The sequence below is a fragment of the Hyperolius riggenbachi genome, chromosome 5 (assembly GCF_040937935.1).
Source record: "Hyperolius riggenbachi isolate aHypRig1 chromosome 5, aHypRig1.pri, whole genome shotgun sequence".
In the NCBI taxonomy this organism is placed as follows: Eukaryota; Metazoa; Chordata; class Amphibia; order Anura; family Hyperoliidae; genus Hyperolius; species Hyperolius riggenbachi.
In genome coordinates this window covers 58,427,794-58,442,941 of record NC_090650.1, presented here as the reverse complement: position 1 = coordinate 58,442,941, position 15,148 = coordinate 58,427,794, and the positions used below count along the sequence as shown (strand labels likewise).

The following is a 15,148-nucleotide window of genomic DNA, read 5'->3' as shown; positions in this document are numbered from 1 at the left end:
ATGCAATTAGTGGAGCCTGTTCAGGAGACGTACCCGCTCGGCTACAGTTCAAGTGTAATGGCTTCACCTCTCATGGAAGTATTTCATACAGTCTAAGGACACCTAGAATTCCACATTTTAACCCATCAGAAAAGAACAAAAAAACAAAATACTGTATGAAAATGCAACAAAAAAGATGGCATTGTAAGGTTTACTTCAAAAAGACTTCAATCAAAATGCATTTAGAATGTTGTAAAACAGATGTGAAGGCCTTCTCACACTGCAATCATACCACAGCGCAATGTGGCAGAAAAAAGTCACACTGCCTGGTAGTGTTGCAGTGCAACCATGCAGTGAAGCACACAATATATGCCTCACTCCCACTGTAAACGTGTGTGCGTTGCCCGGCTGCCGTACAGCATGCTTTGCGTTACTGCATGGGAACCCGCCGCACCATGCTCAGGGCTGGATCTAGACTAATTGCTGCCTGAGGCAAACTTTCAAAGGATGCCCCGCCCTTTTGGAATAGTTGTACAGCAACTGAAAATTTGCACGGCATGTTATACAGTAGCAGTGCAAGTTTTGTTACGTAATGCTATTATGCCACATAATATTTCTGCTTCATTTAATGTTCTCAGTCAGTGAGGGAGCATATGCAACAACCTGAGACATGACATGCTGCAGCTCAACACAATAACACACTGGCTGCCTGGGAGTCTGTAACAAACAAACTGCTCACCCTCAGCCAGTCGGCTGTCCCCATTCCTTCTCAGTCAGGAAAGTAGTGCTGCCTCCTCCCTTCTGCTGTGCAAGTCAAATGAAACACTGCTGCTCTCCTGACTCCCCCCTCTCTCACTGTCAGACTCCTCACACAGCACAACAAGCTGCTTTTCCCCAATGATGACCTCTTCACCTCGCTCTCCTCTCAATGCTCCTCCTACTGACTGCATGCTGTTAGTGTAAACACAGTACAAACATGCTGCCCCTCTAGTCTCTGCACCTGATGCAAATGTATCACCTTGCTTGCACAAGAGAACCAGCCCTGACCACGCTCAATGTGAAAGCTACATAGGAATATCATTGCATAATGCTGCGATGATATTGTCCATTGCAAAGTCACGCAACTCACTTACTGTACAAAAGCCCCAAATCCCCATCATAAGCTATCAGAATAAAGGGTCATTTAAACCAGATACAGACTTATCCAGCTTAAAGCTCTTACATTTTACATATTTCCCATGATAATAATCTATAGTTATGGTCACGTCTAGGAGAACTCGTGGAGAAGCATGTGATCTGTTAGATCAGCTGATAGATTTGCAAAGCTCTGATTTACTGTGATCACATACTGCTTTAGCACATGATCATTGCTAGCCAGAGACTAATGCCGGGCATACAAGGCTAGATTATGCGCCGGAATCGAGCCAGCGGTTCGATGCCGGCGCATCCCCGCGGCCGCCCGGATCGGTTCCCCCTCGTCCCCGTGGGCACTTCTTATCAGCTTTTTGTTTTTGCCCATCGTCCTGCCCGCCGGTATGAAGCGGGGAATCGATCCGGCGGGGTATCGGACAGGTCGGAAATTATCAATCGAGCCATCAGCAGCTCGATTGATTAAAAAAAAAAAACACGAGCCGTGTATGCCCGGCATAACATACCGCTCACTTGACCAAACTGATCACATATGCTTCTCCATAGGTCCGCCTAGACAGGACCATCACTTAATCTAATCCAATTGACTATAATCAGGCTGGAGACTCCTGAGGTCTCTCCCTACTTGTAGCAATGTATGGGCAAATCGCCCAAGAGACAAGATCTCTCTCTGATCAAATCTGTTTGGAGCGGGACCACAGCAAGCGTCACCACATGGGTGTGCGACGTTACACATGCGCCTGGCAGCACTTGTGGGAGACAGTAAACAAGACTGTGCAGCTGGGGCAGATGAGGTCTACAATGCACATGCTTTGTAGGGGGGTGGATCACTCACATTTGGAGGGACAGTGGCCGGGGTTCCATCGCATCCTGTCGGTGCGATATTGCATGCCATTACCACCAGCAAGTTTCACAGTAGTTAGCATCTGGGGGCAGCTGTCTCACGGGGAAGTTTGGTTTTGAACAAGCCTTTAAATCAGTAAGGACACGTTTCCACTAGACGCAAATTCATATTGCGATTCTCCTCAATGGCTCTGCAACCAGTGCATGTCAATGGAGTCCATTCCATTGAATGAGGTTGTGGCATGGCAGAACGAATCGATGCGATGGGGGGAAAAATATGGATTGCATGCTGTGGATTTCAGCAGCACGCATTCGATTACCCCAGCAGTGTAGTGACAGCCTACATCTGGACTTCCACGTTGTCCCAGAAGACAAGCACGGGGAGACACCTTAAGGTGGCCACACATCGTACAATTTTTTTTTTTTGACTGATTGTAACAATTCAAAAATCTGACCAATGTGCCACACATCTATGTTCAATTTTTCCCCAATCATGAATAAAACAGTTGAAACCTCAGTAAAAAATGATTGGAACTGTGCATAAAGTAATTGTCCATACATCACACACACCATACAATTCTTGATAAAGTTGGTCTGAAATTTCCAACATGTCCAATCTCTAAAAAAAATAAATTAAAAAAAAGGGAAATCCGATCAGAAAACAAAGAAAAGCCTTTTTTTCCGGCACAACCGATCAGAATGATCGAATTGGTGAAAAATTGGACCTTTTAATTGTATGGTGTGTGGCCACCTTTACACTTTCGCTGTTCAACATGACAGTTGCTCCCTTTCATGTTCCTGTGTGACATTATTTAATATTGTAAAGTCTCCCCTATTGCATAGCACTGTGTATTGTGTAATATGTTAGCACTTTATAAAGTTATCTAATAATAAGCATATGTATTTTGAATTTGACAATTCTTGCAACATTGGTCCTTTAACTTCTTGGGGATCGCAGCCTCTGGCCCCTTTAAGGCTTTTTTTATTTTTAGTTTCCGGATCACTGGGATTGGCTTACAGAGGTCAGGAGCCAATGAAAATGGCTCCTGCCCAATGCACAGAGATCTGTGGTAGCGGTGATGCGATACTGCGTCCCGGCTCAGGGGCCCCTGGTGTTAGAATTACGCCCCATCCGACTTAGGCAGCCACATGTGTGGTGTAATAACCATTGGTGGTTCCAAACTGGTTAGGAAAATTCACAATAGAAAGCTACATACATTTCTAGCAACAGGTTTCTGTCAGTTGACAACCTTGTTAAAGTGGATCCGAGATGAACGTTTGCTCATTGCATAATTGTGTTCCTTTCCTATTGTTTATATGGCATTCCTCAAGCCAAATACTTTTTTGTTTTAATACTCTAATTCCCTATAAACTAAACAAGCCTTGCCCACAGCCTTTCAGAGAGCCTTGGCATTTTCAGACAGTAGCAAGGGCTCATGGGAGCTCATGGGAGGTATTACTAGCCAAAGATTTCAAAGGCAGAGGGGAGGAGGGGGGATTAGTTTTTTTTTTTCACAGGCTGAGTGCTGAAGATGCATATAAGCTTGCCTGTGTGTAATGTTTACAAACAACATGGCTGCTGTCATTGTATCACAGGAAGAAATAATCATATTCTATTGACGCTGTTTGCAGCTAGATTTGCTGTGTAAACTATCTAAATTTTTAGATAGGATATATAGACAAGTTACTGGTTATAGTTAGTTTTTCATCTCGGATCCGCATCCGAATTCTGTAACGAAAAAAAAAAGGTCCCCCGGGGGGGTACTCACCTCGGGTGGGGGAAGCCTCCGGATCCTATCGAGGCTTCCCCTGTGCCCGTCCCCCACAGCGGCAGTGATAAAGCTCCCCGAACGGCGGGGATGTAAATATTTAGCTTCACGGCTCCAGCGCAGGCACAGTAGCGGCACTTGGCCCAGAAATAGATGGAAATAACTGATCCCAGTCGGGTCCGCTCTACTGCGCAGGTGCAAGTCTCCTGTGCCTGCGTAGTAGAGCGGACCCGACCGAGATCGTAGATTTCAGCCCATTTCTGCGCCGAAAGCTGCAACAGCGCCCCCGCTGGAGCCAGAAGAGGTAAACATTGCAAAGCCTGACAAATTGTCGGCTGTGCGTTCTGTGGGCTGCAGCGAGACCGCCGTGGGATGCAGGAGGACGGGGTAAGCCTTGTTAGGATCCAGAGGCTTCCCCCTACCGAGGTGAGTACCCCCCAGGGGAACTTTTATTAATTACAGAGTCTCTTTAAAGCGGACCTGAACTCAGAACTTGCTCTCTGCTCTAAAAAATGTGCATCGGCATAACCTTTAAAGAAGAACATTTCTTTATACAGTGGATACAAATGCTGCAAGAAATCTGCAGTGTGTGTACTTCATGCTTTCATGGAAGCGGACATATTGCTGACATCCTATGTTTACCAATAACCTCTCTGTCGTGGCAGTCAGATGACAAATAAGGGATCAAATTACACTTGTGATTAGTCATAGATGAGGGGGAATTTGACAGGCTAAACTGTGTAAATACATACAGGGTACATTTCTCTGTTTTCCTTCTGTCCTGTGCAAGAGTTCAGGTCCATTTACCCGTCTGCTCCAGTAGAAATAAAAAAAAACAAAAAAACAAAAACAAAACAGTTTTAAACAGTACATGAGAGTAACAGGACCCCACCCGCTGGACAGTGTCTGGAATTGCACCAGAGCACATAATCACTAGTCTCCAGGTCTAAGCTAGTTAAAAGCCTTCCTTTTACTCAAATGTGCTGAATTTCAAACACAACCAAACCAAATAAAATCTCAATTTAATTTGTTAAATGGGCTAAACTTGCTGCGTTACTGATGAGATCATTGTAGCCTGCCAAATTACCTACGGATTTCATTAGGACAGCAAGCTATAGAAGAAACATCCATTAGTTGATTAATGAAGAAAAACAAAAACTGATTAAGACATAAAAAGTCCCATAGTGTTAAATTGGTTATGAATGGGAGAAGAGGAAAAAAAAATGCTTAATTTATTAGCTAGCCTGCGTGTTCTTATTGTCATTTCCTAACAGCTGGTTTCATAATAGGCCAAGACATTGTAAAAAATATATTCTGAAAAAGAGCCCCAGTGTGCCAGTCGTGCTCTCTCAGCAAGCGAGAAAAGCTTGCCAACATCAAAGTGGACCTGTCATGATGAAAATCTGTCACAACTAACTTTATTGACACGGCTAGACAGCACTAATTGGTGTAGGCATGTGCACTGTATGGGATTGAAAAGTGAGTGATCTGCCTCTGAATTTGCGACCCACAACAAGGTTAGAGGAACAAATAAGAGTGTTCTGAGTCCAAACACCGCATGCTGCAGCTGTGCGAATGAGGTGACTGTATCTAATACTGTATGATGGTGAGGTCATTTGGAATACACTCGTATAAGGATGGCAGCATAGATACTTGTATTGTGGAGGGTTCTGAACGCACTATTGTAAACATAAGTATTGCCTGTACAATTCAACATGCACAAGTTGGCTTCTATCCTTTCTTGGTTACAGCAGACAACATGGTGGTGTAGTGCAGTGTTTCTCAACATTTTATTGGTATGTATCCCCTTTAAAACCCGTGTACTCACCAAGTACCCCCTAGTATAGTAACCATTATGACAAGTACCCCTTAACAAATATATATTGAATCGTAGTGCATGATAATGGTTCTAAACAACTTTCAAGAATTAACTATTGCTTTTAATTAGCTAAAATACTAAATTGGTGTTGTTTAAATAAGATTTATAATTTTCTAAAACTCTAAATTGGTTATTCTTGGTTAAGTGTATCAAGCCCGAGTACCCCCTGGAACCATCAGAAGTACCCCCTGGGGTACGCGTACCGCATGTTGAGAACCTATGGTGTAGTGGATAGCCCTCTTGGTTGGCAGGGCTGGATGCCAGGTTCAAGTCAGGGCAAGGGTTCTATCTGCATGTAACTAGTATGTTCTCCCTGTGTTTTCCTGTCTTTCTTTCTCCCTCTTTTGTCCCCCAAAGCATACTGGTAAGTTATTCGGATACCCTCAAAATTGCTTACCGTATAGACTCGCATATAACCCGCGTATAAGCCGAGGTACCCACTTTCCCCTTAGAAACCAGTAAAAAGTGATTGACTCACGTATAAACCCCCTCCCCAGTATCCAGATGTGCCCATAGTACAAGTCAGCACCCCTCATAGCCAGACACCGCAGGGAGCCAGGGGGGAATAAAAAAAAAACAGCTTTTAGACACAGACAAGACAAAGAACATTCATATTGTGCTTTTGTCCTGGCGGACTCAAAGCACCTGAGCTACAGCCAACTAGGGAGCGCTCTATAGGCAGTAACAGTGTTAAGGAGTCTTGCCCAAGTTCTCCTCACTAAATAGGTGCTAGCTTACTGAACAGGAGGAGCCGTGTCAGAGGCAGACATCTTATGATAGGTACACACAATACAATTTTTTGTTAGATAGATGGTTCGATTTCGGTCATTTCCGACATGTCCGATCTTATTTTCGATCGTTTTTCTGATTGATTTCTCATAGAAGTGAATGGAAATTGATAAGAAGATAACAGAATCTAATCGGAAACCGATTGGAAAATCGAATCGGAAATCAGACGGAAAATCAACCAAAAAACGCATTGTGTGTACCCAGCATAAAAGTGAACCTGATTTTAGAGTGATATGGAGGCTGCCATATTGATTTCCTTTTAAGCAATACCAGTTGCCTGGCAGCTCTGCTGACCCTCTGCCTCTAATACTTTCAGCCATAGACCCTGAACAAGCATGCAGCAGAGCAATATCGTCAGAACTGACGAGATTAGCTGCATGTTTGTTTCTGGTGTAATTCAGTCACCAATGCAGCCACATAGATCAGCAGGGCTGCCAGGCAACTGACATTGTTTAAAAAGTAATACATATGGCAGCCTCCATGTCACTCTCACCTCGGGTTCACTTTAGCCAGTACACTATCCAGCCACTGCATTTACATCTATTTTTGTTATCAACAGTTTGCTGTTTTTGCTTTTTTACTTTACTAAAAAAAAAAGAAAAAAAAAAAAAGAAAGAAGATAAATATATTTCCACATGATAACGTTCCTTCCTTAAAACTTCAACACAACAAATTAGTCAGAAAGGTTGAGGAGCCCTTTAAGGCTCAGAACACTGGCTTGTCTCCACAGGTGCAGCATGTCAGACTTTCCGTAAATGGTTACATTTCAAACTAAATTTCTAGTACTTGTTTCCAGCAAGAGTACCCATTCTGCTAATTGCTCGAGGCCCTTCTAATTTCTCTGGATGTGAAAGGTAGAATTCAAATGAAATAAAAGGACAATTAAGTTGTTGATGGCAATTAACTCTGTATGATGGCTTGATTGCACGGAAATGAGCAAAATATTGTAATGGAGGACAGGCAAGGTCGACATCCCCAAGACTATAATTTGGCCTGACGTCTGATAATTTACTGCAGATTAAACTTTCCCCATTCTGTTAGCATTAGTGGTATATGTGCAAAGCTTTCTAAAAGCTATTCTGTGGCAATGAACATCACAGTCCTCATTGCAGTATAGAGGATGGGTAGTATGCATGAGGGGAATGTTAGGGGTGAGGTATCTTTGCTCCCCAAATCCCCAGGGAGATCTCCTCACTGATTCCTCTGGTTCATGGTCTACAGCCTGCTGTGTGTTTGTGAACACCTACATTCTAACACGAGAAAGCTAGGCAGGTTCACACAGATAACTACTAGTAGTTGGATCTTCTTACCCATCGCTAGCAACCCTCTTGAATTAGGAATGACCACATCTAGTGTTGAAACATACTTATCGGCATACACGCAAAAACAGCAACAGGAAATTTGGACTAAGGATGAAGCCAACAAAACGGCTCACCCTGCTCATGCAAAAGTCCCAGGGGCCTCATTTCCCCCCCTCCAGGCCACCATGAACTCATGGGTAAGATGTCATTTGGCTGCCAGCTACCGCTGGCGGACAAATTATACTGTTTTTAATAGCAATTTGGGCTGATAGAGAGCCCATCTTTTTTTACTGTGTGAGTGCCCAAATTTCCTTGTGCCGCTTTGAGTTGTCTCGTACTTACAGAGTCAAGTAAAGGAATCTAAGTTTAACAACAGTAGCTTCTAATACTAGTCTACTCAGAGGCGTTACTATTGGGGGCGGGCGGGGTGGGGGTGAGGCAGAGATACATGGGGCCCCAACTACTAACCTTACCTCCCTCAAATACAAGAGTTAATTCACCAAGTCAACTGTTGTGGCCACACGTTTTATGGGTGAAGTGTCATGATGGTCAAATCTATTCTGACTTCTGGGAGATGGGCCTCCCAAGACAGTAAGGGTCACCAAAGGGGGAGGATGAAAGGGGTGTGGACATTCGGGAGGAGGGAGGGATTAGCACTGAGTCTACTGCTTGTGAGTATTGTTACCCTTTGGATTCAGGTCTGGCTGTATTTGAACTAAATCTATAATTTCAACACTGAAGATCATTTCAGAACACTGTTATACCCGTTATCATGAAAAACCATTTAAAGCGGAACTGTAAATTCGTTAAAAGCAAACAGTTTCACTTACCTAGGGCTTCCCGAAGCCCCCAGCAGCCGTCCGGTCCCGCGCCAGTCCTGCCCGAGCTTCCGTTCTCCTGCAGGAGCTACTTTCATTACCGCCGACTTGCAACTGCGCCTGCGCACCCTGGGCAATGCGACGCTTTCTTCGTGTTTCCGCCCGCTATAGCTGCTCTAGCGGGTGGGAACGTGAAGAAAGCTTGGCATTTCCCGGGGCACACAGGCGCAGTTGCTGTCGATTTGTAAGTCAGCAGTAATGAAAGTAGCTCGCTCGGGCAGGACCGGCGAGGGCACAGGACGGCTGCTGGGGGCTTCGGGAAGCCCCAGGTAAGTGAAACTGTTTGCTTTTAACGAATTTACAGTTCCGCTTTAAGGCATAAGCAATTGGAATTAAAGGTTTATACAGTAAGTGCTAACACTTGCAATATCGGTTTTCAGCAAAATTCTGAAATAGCAGGCATTATGGATTTCAGGGACAAATACTGCCGAACATGAATTCTGGTTAGCCACTACTGGGTCCTGCAACAGAGCTGGCCATGTGTCATGGAACTACTGGTGAAAGCTCCAGGGCTGTGGAGTCGGTCCAAAAATCCAAATTTGAACACTAAACACTAGTGAGCCAGTTATGCTTCCCCCAATCGGCTGCATTCTGACATCTGTGTAACTAGTCTCTCTTAATATACATTGCCTAAAATGCTTTACGCATCACAGCAACTTTCTGCAGGCATAATCATGTGACCACAGTCCTACGGAAGCGAAAGTAATGCTCTTTACCTACTAGACAAACTTTATGTAAATGCTACATATATGTTATGGTACAGGACATGCAGGGTATTCACTTTATCCTTCACTCTTGCCTTTATCAAAACTGAGGAATTCACTGTGGAATTCTTGCTAATAAGTTAAGGGAGGGTAAGGGTGGTGTTGGCCCAAAGGATATGGGGGTCCTCGTGGAATGTCTTCACCACCAAATGCCACAACAATAAAACACTAAATAATGATGTTTACCAGGAGAACAGTTCGGTCTCTTCTTGGCCATCTCTTAAATGGATTGGGCTGCAATGTTGGGAACCATTTCTCATAGCTCCTGCATAATATGTCCCTGTAATGAAAACTGACTGGCAAAGGCACAGAGTCACCAGACTGACACTCTTCCTAGCAATGTCATGTTATGCTACAGCATACACGGAGTCTCATTAAGCACTAGGAAAGTAGCCTCAGCCCCTGTGGAACTCATCACTCTTGCTCAGAGTCTGTCAATTGCACAGTGCAAACAGGCAGCTGCTATTGATCTATACACTTTTCATTTCGGCTGGGGAAAAAGTACAGTGCTGTATTTCTAGGCTGACTCTCTCCATTAGCGCTACCTTAGTTTCCTTTATTCAGAAGTACAGCAAGCAAACTTATGTCTACTCTACGGAGGAGTCTGCAGAAAACAAACTATATTGGCGTGTTCCTCGCTGGCTGCAGTGATTGGGAAGGCTGAACTCGTTATCTGAAGGTTTTATTGCAGACTTGGAAGTTCGTTTTTCTTTTTTTAATGACAGAGTGTAAGACCTGCTAAACCTGGTATCCAGTCCACACGTGGCAAAATCGTTTAACTCAGCAGCACAGAGCTCACAACCACAATGGGGCCACCAAACCAATCAATTTCTTAACAGTCGTTCAACGTTTCCCTAACCTGTCGCTTGACGTGTTGAGCCTGAGCCATTATGGCAGCTCTGCTGACCTCTGACTTCACACATTACAGATGCTCAAATCAATTGTTCTTCACATCAGAGATGTAGGTAGCGGGGACGCCATTAACAGACTCCGATCATCTCTAATTCTACCCAAATCAGGCAGGAGTGAAGCATCAGCTGTTTAAAGTGGAACTTTAACCACGGTTCGAACTTCATTCCAACCCCTTGAATAGATTATCGGGGGGGGGGGGGGGGGGTCCTGTGAACCTTTAAATGAATATTGTAAAAAAAAAAAAAGGCAATTTTATTCATTATGTTCTTTTCACTATACTTCCTCTTTAACCATTTCCTGACCACCCATAGGTGGTAGGAAGTGGCCGTGCGCGTTGATCCTCTTCCTTGCAAATCCAGACGTTTTAAAACGTAGAATTGACCAACTCCACAGTGCATTTCACTTCCGTATGTGGCATGTTGATAGAGCAAAGGCAGATTTCTAGCTTAAAGGGGCACTACAGTGAAAAACTGACATTTAAAATATGTGCAAACATATACAAATAAGAAGTACATTTTTCCAGAGTAAAATGAGCCATAAATAACTTTTCTCCTATGTTGCTGTCACTTACAGTAGGCAGTAGAAATCTGACAGAAGTGACACGTTATGGACCAGTCCATCTCTTCATAGGGGATTCTCAGCAAGGCTTTTATTCTTCATAAAGATATTCCCAAAAAAGGATTTAAACAATAATGCTGGCCAGCTTCCCTGCTCGCTACACAGTTTTTTGGCAGTTGGACAGAGCAACTGCCATTCACTAAGTGCTTTTGAAAATAAATATATCCCTGAGAATCCCCTATAAAGAGATGGACTAGTCCAAAACCTGTCACTTCTGTCAGATTTCTACTACCTACTGTAAGTGACAGCTACATAGGAGAAAATTTATGGCTCATTTTACTCTGGAAAAAATGTACTTCTTATTTGAATATGTTTGCACATATTTAAAATTTTACAGTTTTTCGCTGTAGTGCCGCTTTAAGCCCCCATATAACTAATTTGTGGCTCCACCTCTTTCATAGGTTCTATGACCACAGACTTCTGTAAGCATATTTCCTTAAGGATAGATGCAGTGGTATAACTACTGCACCCTAGATAACATTTTACATTGCACCGCCCCCTAACACTGTATACATACACACTGTTATATGGGGCACCAAATTCCCACCCGATTTCAAAGAACAGCTGCAGTGTGAGAAGTCTGTAAGGGGGGGGGGGGGGGGGGGGTGATGAAATGATTTCCACTATTCACAGCACACACAGAGGTGATCATTACTATTACAAAACCTGTGAAGTGCTAATGCAGAGACTGTAGGAGGGCTCTATGTCGGGCTCCAGTCCCTGGGACCCAGCTGTGGCTGAAAATAAGGTCATTTTGCATCCCTATAGCTGGCTGGATTATGTTAAGGACATTAGACTATGACTAGGGTAGGGAGTAAATTGTTATTTTGAGGTCAGTGACAGGCCTACTACTAGCTTGGTTGCTGTGGAAGATGCCTGCACTATACAAATAAAGAATAATAATAACAAGGCAACTCCAGGAATATGCACAATATATCCTTACTTATTACAGCTATTCTACTTCACATCTGAACACTGTTAATGCTTGATCATTAACCCTTTAGCAGCCAATTCATTTAGAAGCTTGCAAGTTGTCCAGGTCAATTTATTTTGCTTCTAATTAGTACTGCTGTAATGTGCATTCATGGCCGCATGTCACTAGGTGGCAGTGTGAGTCAATAACTGAGGACTTCGCCTTTAAGTTTCTACATTTTCTACTAGTAGAGAGACATCAAAGCAATCCAAGAATTTACAGCACTGCAAGTTCTGCCGACTGAGGTCAAAAATAGTGCGCTTATCCCAAACAAGATAACTTTATTGAAGCCGGAAAAAAAATAGATTACATATGAACAGAATGAGTATTTTTGGAATTACTGTACACCCATGCAACCATATCACAACGGACATTTCCACATCCGATACAAATGGCTGTGTGAACAGGCTAATAGGAAAGCATGGGTCCCGTATCACACATTAGCCAACCTGTGCCTGACAGTTAAATGCAGCTGACCTGCAGCCAAACTCGGGATCAGACCTGGTAAGTGAGATGCAAATAATTCTATCTCGCAAGCAAATTTTATGCAAACTGTATGCAGCTTGACGTGCAATTAAAAATGACATGAGGTGGGCCAATTCCAAGCTCCAGACAGTGTATAGTAAAGTGGACTCCCCCCCCCCCCCCCCCCCCCCCCAAACAAAAAAAATTAATTGCTTAAGAAGAGCGAAGCCTCTGCATCCTGTAGAGCAGCCTTTCTCAAGCTTCGGAGGAACCTTTCAAATTTTCAGATCTCAGGGAACCCCTACATTAACAGATGGAGAGGGAATTTATTTTATAGTAGGAAGCGGTCATTAAAAGTGAGTGACGTCAGAGTATTATTTTAATAGCCCCAATCCATGAATCTCCTTTACAGGGCACCCATTACATGCCCTCTATAATTGCACTGCCCATTATAGTTGCCCAGTGTTTGGGTTTTCTCTTTCTTCTTCATCTGCTGTAAACATTCTTTGTTCTGGCATCCCACAAGTCACATTGTATTCCTCACCAATGTAATGTGTCCTAACGGTCCTGTGGCCATGGTACCAGTGAAGAACAAGTAGGGCAGCTAGAATTCAGGATGGGCAGACAATGAGTGTAGAGGACATTGAGAAGCTAGGTACGTAATTTTGAAAGTTTCTTAACCTGCCAGCTGAGGAAATTCACGAGGACAAAAATGGCAGGGAATCCCTGCAAAGTCCTCAGGTAACCCTGGTCGAAAAGGACTGCTGTAGAGGGTTCCCACTTCCTTCTGCTCCACACCATTACCGCGTATGGACCCACGAAAGATACCTGACAAAATCTTGTCGGATATGTTGCAAGGCCATGCTCCTCTACATGCATGAGTGTGGCTAAAGTGCACCTGCTAGAGTATGGTCACGCCTGCACAGAAAGCCAGAGGTGCTCATCCAAGAGTGGCTCTGTGCTACTGTGCGAGTGTGCATCCATGGCCATGCTCACACATCAAGAGCAAGTCCTGAATAGCTGTGGTGTTCTGGAAGAGGACGTGGAAAGCAGGGGTGTAACCAGGCGGGAGTAGCACCTGCAATCAGTAGGAGGCCCCCTCCACTAATCTTTCCTTTCTCCGATACAAGGGACTATACTTCAGATCAGGTGGTTTTGTGGCTGTGGGCGTGAAGATCACGATGGCCACACTTGTTTTATGTCCTTTGTGAGATAAGCCCAAAGCTTATGAAGGGCACCAAGGGGAGGCAAGGGAAGGGGTGTGAACATTGGGGGCCCCCCATGAATTGTAGTCACATCATTGGTGGTAAGCCACTGGAGGCTTTCCTCTGCTTAGGCAAGTACGGTATCTACCGTACTGTTTTGCTTAAAGATTGCCTCGGGGTATCTTTAAATTTGTATGCAACCAAAAATGAACGTCTCTAGTCACGATAAACAGGTTCAGGACCGCACTTAAAGGTCCGTGTTCACTCGCTGGCCACCACGTCTTCAGATGTGCCAGAACGAGGAACGTGGACATTATAGATTGATGGGGGTTTGTAGAAGAAAGCTACTGGCTGGCATGTTGGCAGACTGAGAAATGTCAGGCGGAATCGGGTGATATTCAGAAGCACTTTAATGCTTACAGAATATTTAGAACACACAAAAAAAATGTTCCCGAAGATGAGAAAAAAAAAAAAAAAAGATCTGAACCAAATGGAGAAGTAACAGCCAGGGATTTCTGTTTCATCCGATTCCTCGTCTATTGCTTTGTGTTTCCTTTGAGGTTAATATTCTTGGTGAGATAAGCGACACCCCCTCTGTTCCAGGCTCCGGCGCGCTCCTACAGTTCTGTCTTCACTTCTGCATTCGCCTTTTGAGTTCTCCCACAAGGAGAGCTCAGTGGCAGCACGCCTTACACTCCACTGACAGGCCTCACAGGGATCTGTCTCCTGCCTGCATCCATCCATTTCCTTCAGAAGATGGCATGCATAGAGACGCTCATTAGCAATATACAGAGCAATGCCTCCCAGGGGAAGCGGTACACTCGTATAAACTGAAGGATCGAACTCCCTAACCGCTGCCTTACTTCACACAACAGTATACAACAGTATAACTTTCCAATAACAGTGTAATGTAATCACAAGGTACAATTCTTAACAATAAACCAGAGAAACTTTAGTGTTAATGTTAAATGCTACTCTTGTGTGGGGGAACAATGTCCCAGACACCTCTACATATAAAAACAAAAGTTTGCTTTCTTAAAACAGAAAGAATTTGCGATAATTCAGGTTGGAGTGAGCTTGAGATGTCTCCCAGTGCATCACTGCTGAATATATGCAAATTAACCATTGTACCCTTAGAAGCTAAACACACCTCCAGAACCGCTGGAATGCAATGATGTGTCAGCTTGTTAATTTGTACAGAGCCATAATAATCCAACATGCATACAGACTGTTTCGGATTGTTTGATCCTCATCAGTGCATGGCATGGATTAATTTGGCTCTGTGCAGTAGGGCTTGTAACACCGAGAGGTACAGACTAACCAGCAAGCTCATGGTGACCCAGAACTCATTGGAGTGTGTAAGGGACTACAATGGTCCTAAAAGCCCCCTTACTAAGATGTTAAGAAAAACAAAAGTGTGCTTTCTTAAAACAGAAAGAACATACATATACAATGACTTATCCCAGGTCATCATTGTTCCTATGTACATACATTAGCATAAACTATTGCAGTACTTTTCTAATGGGGAATACTAAGAGGGATTAAGTGTTTTGAATTAACTTGCACAGTGCCAGGCATGAAGAAGAGGAAGGAAAAAGGCATTCCCATTTATTACTGTACATGT

At 43.8% G+C, this 15,148-nt stretch overlaps 1 protein-coding gene across 27 annotated transcripts in view; it reads right to left on the bottom strand.

Moving 5' to 3' along the window:
• The window catches only part of PARD3 (par-3 family cell polarity regulator), a 771,876-nt gene that overhangs the window by 206,195 nt on the left and 550,533 nt on the right, over positions 1-15,148 (bottom strand). The gene's annotated exons all lie outside the window — the stretch shown is intronic.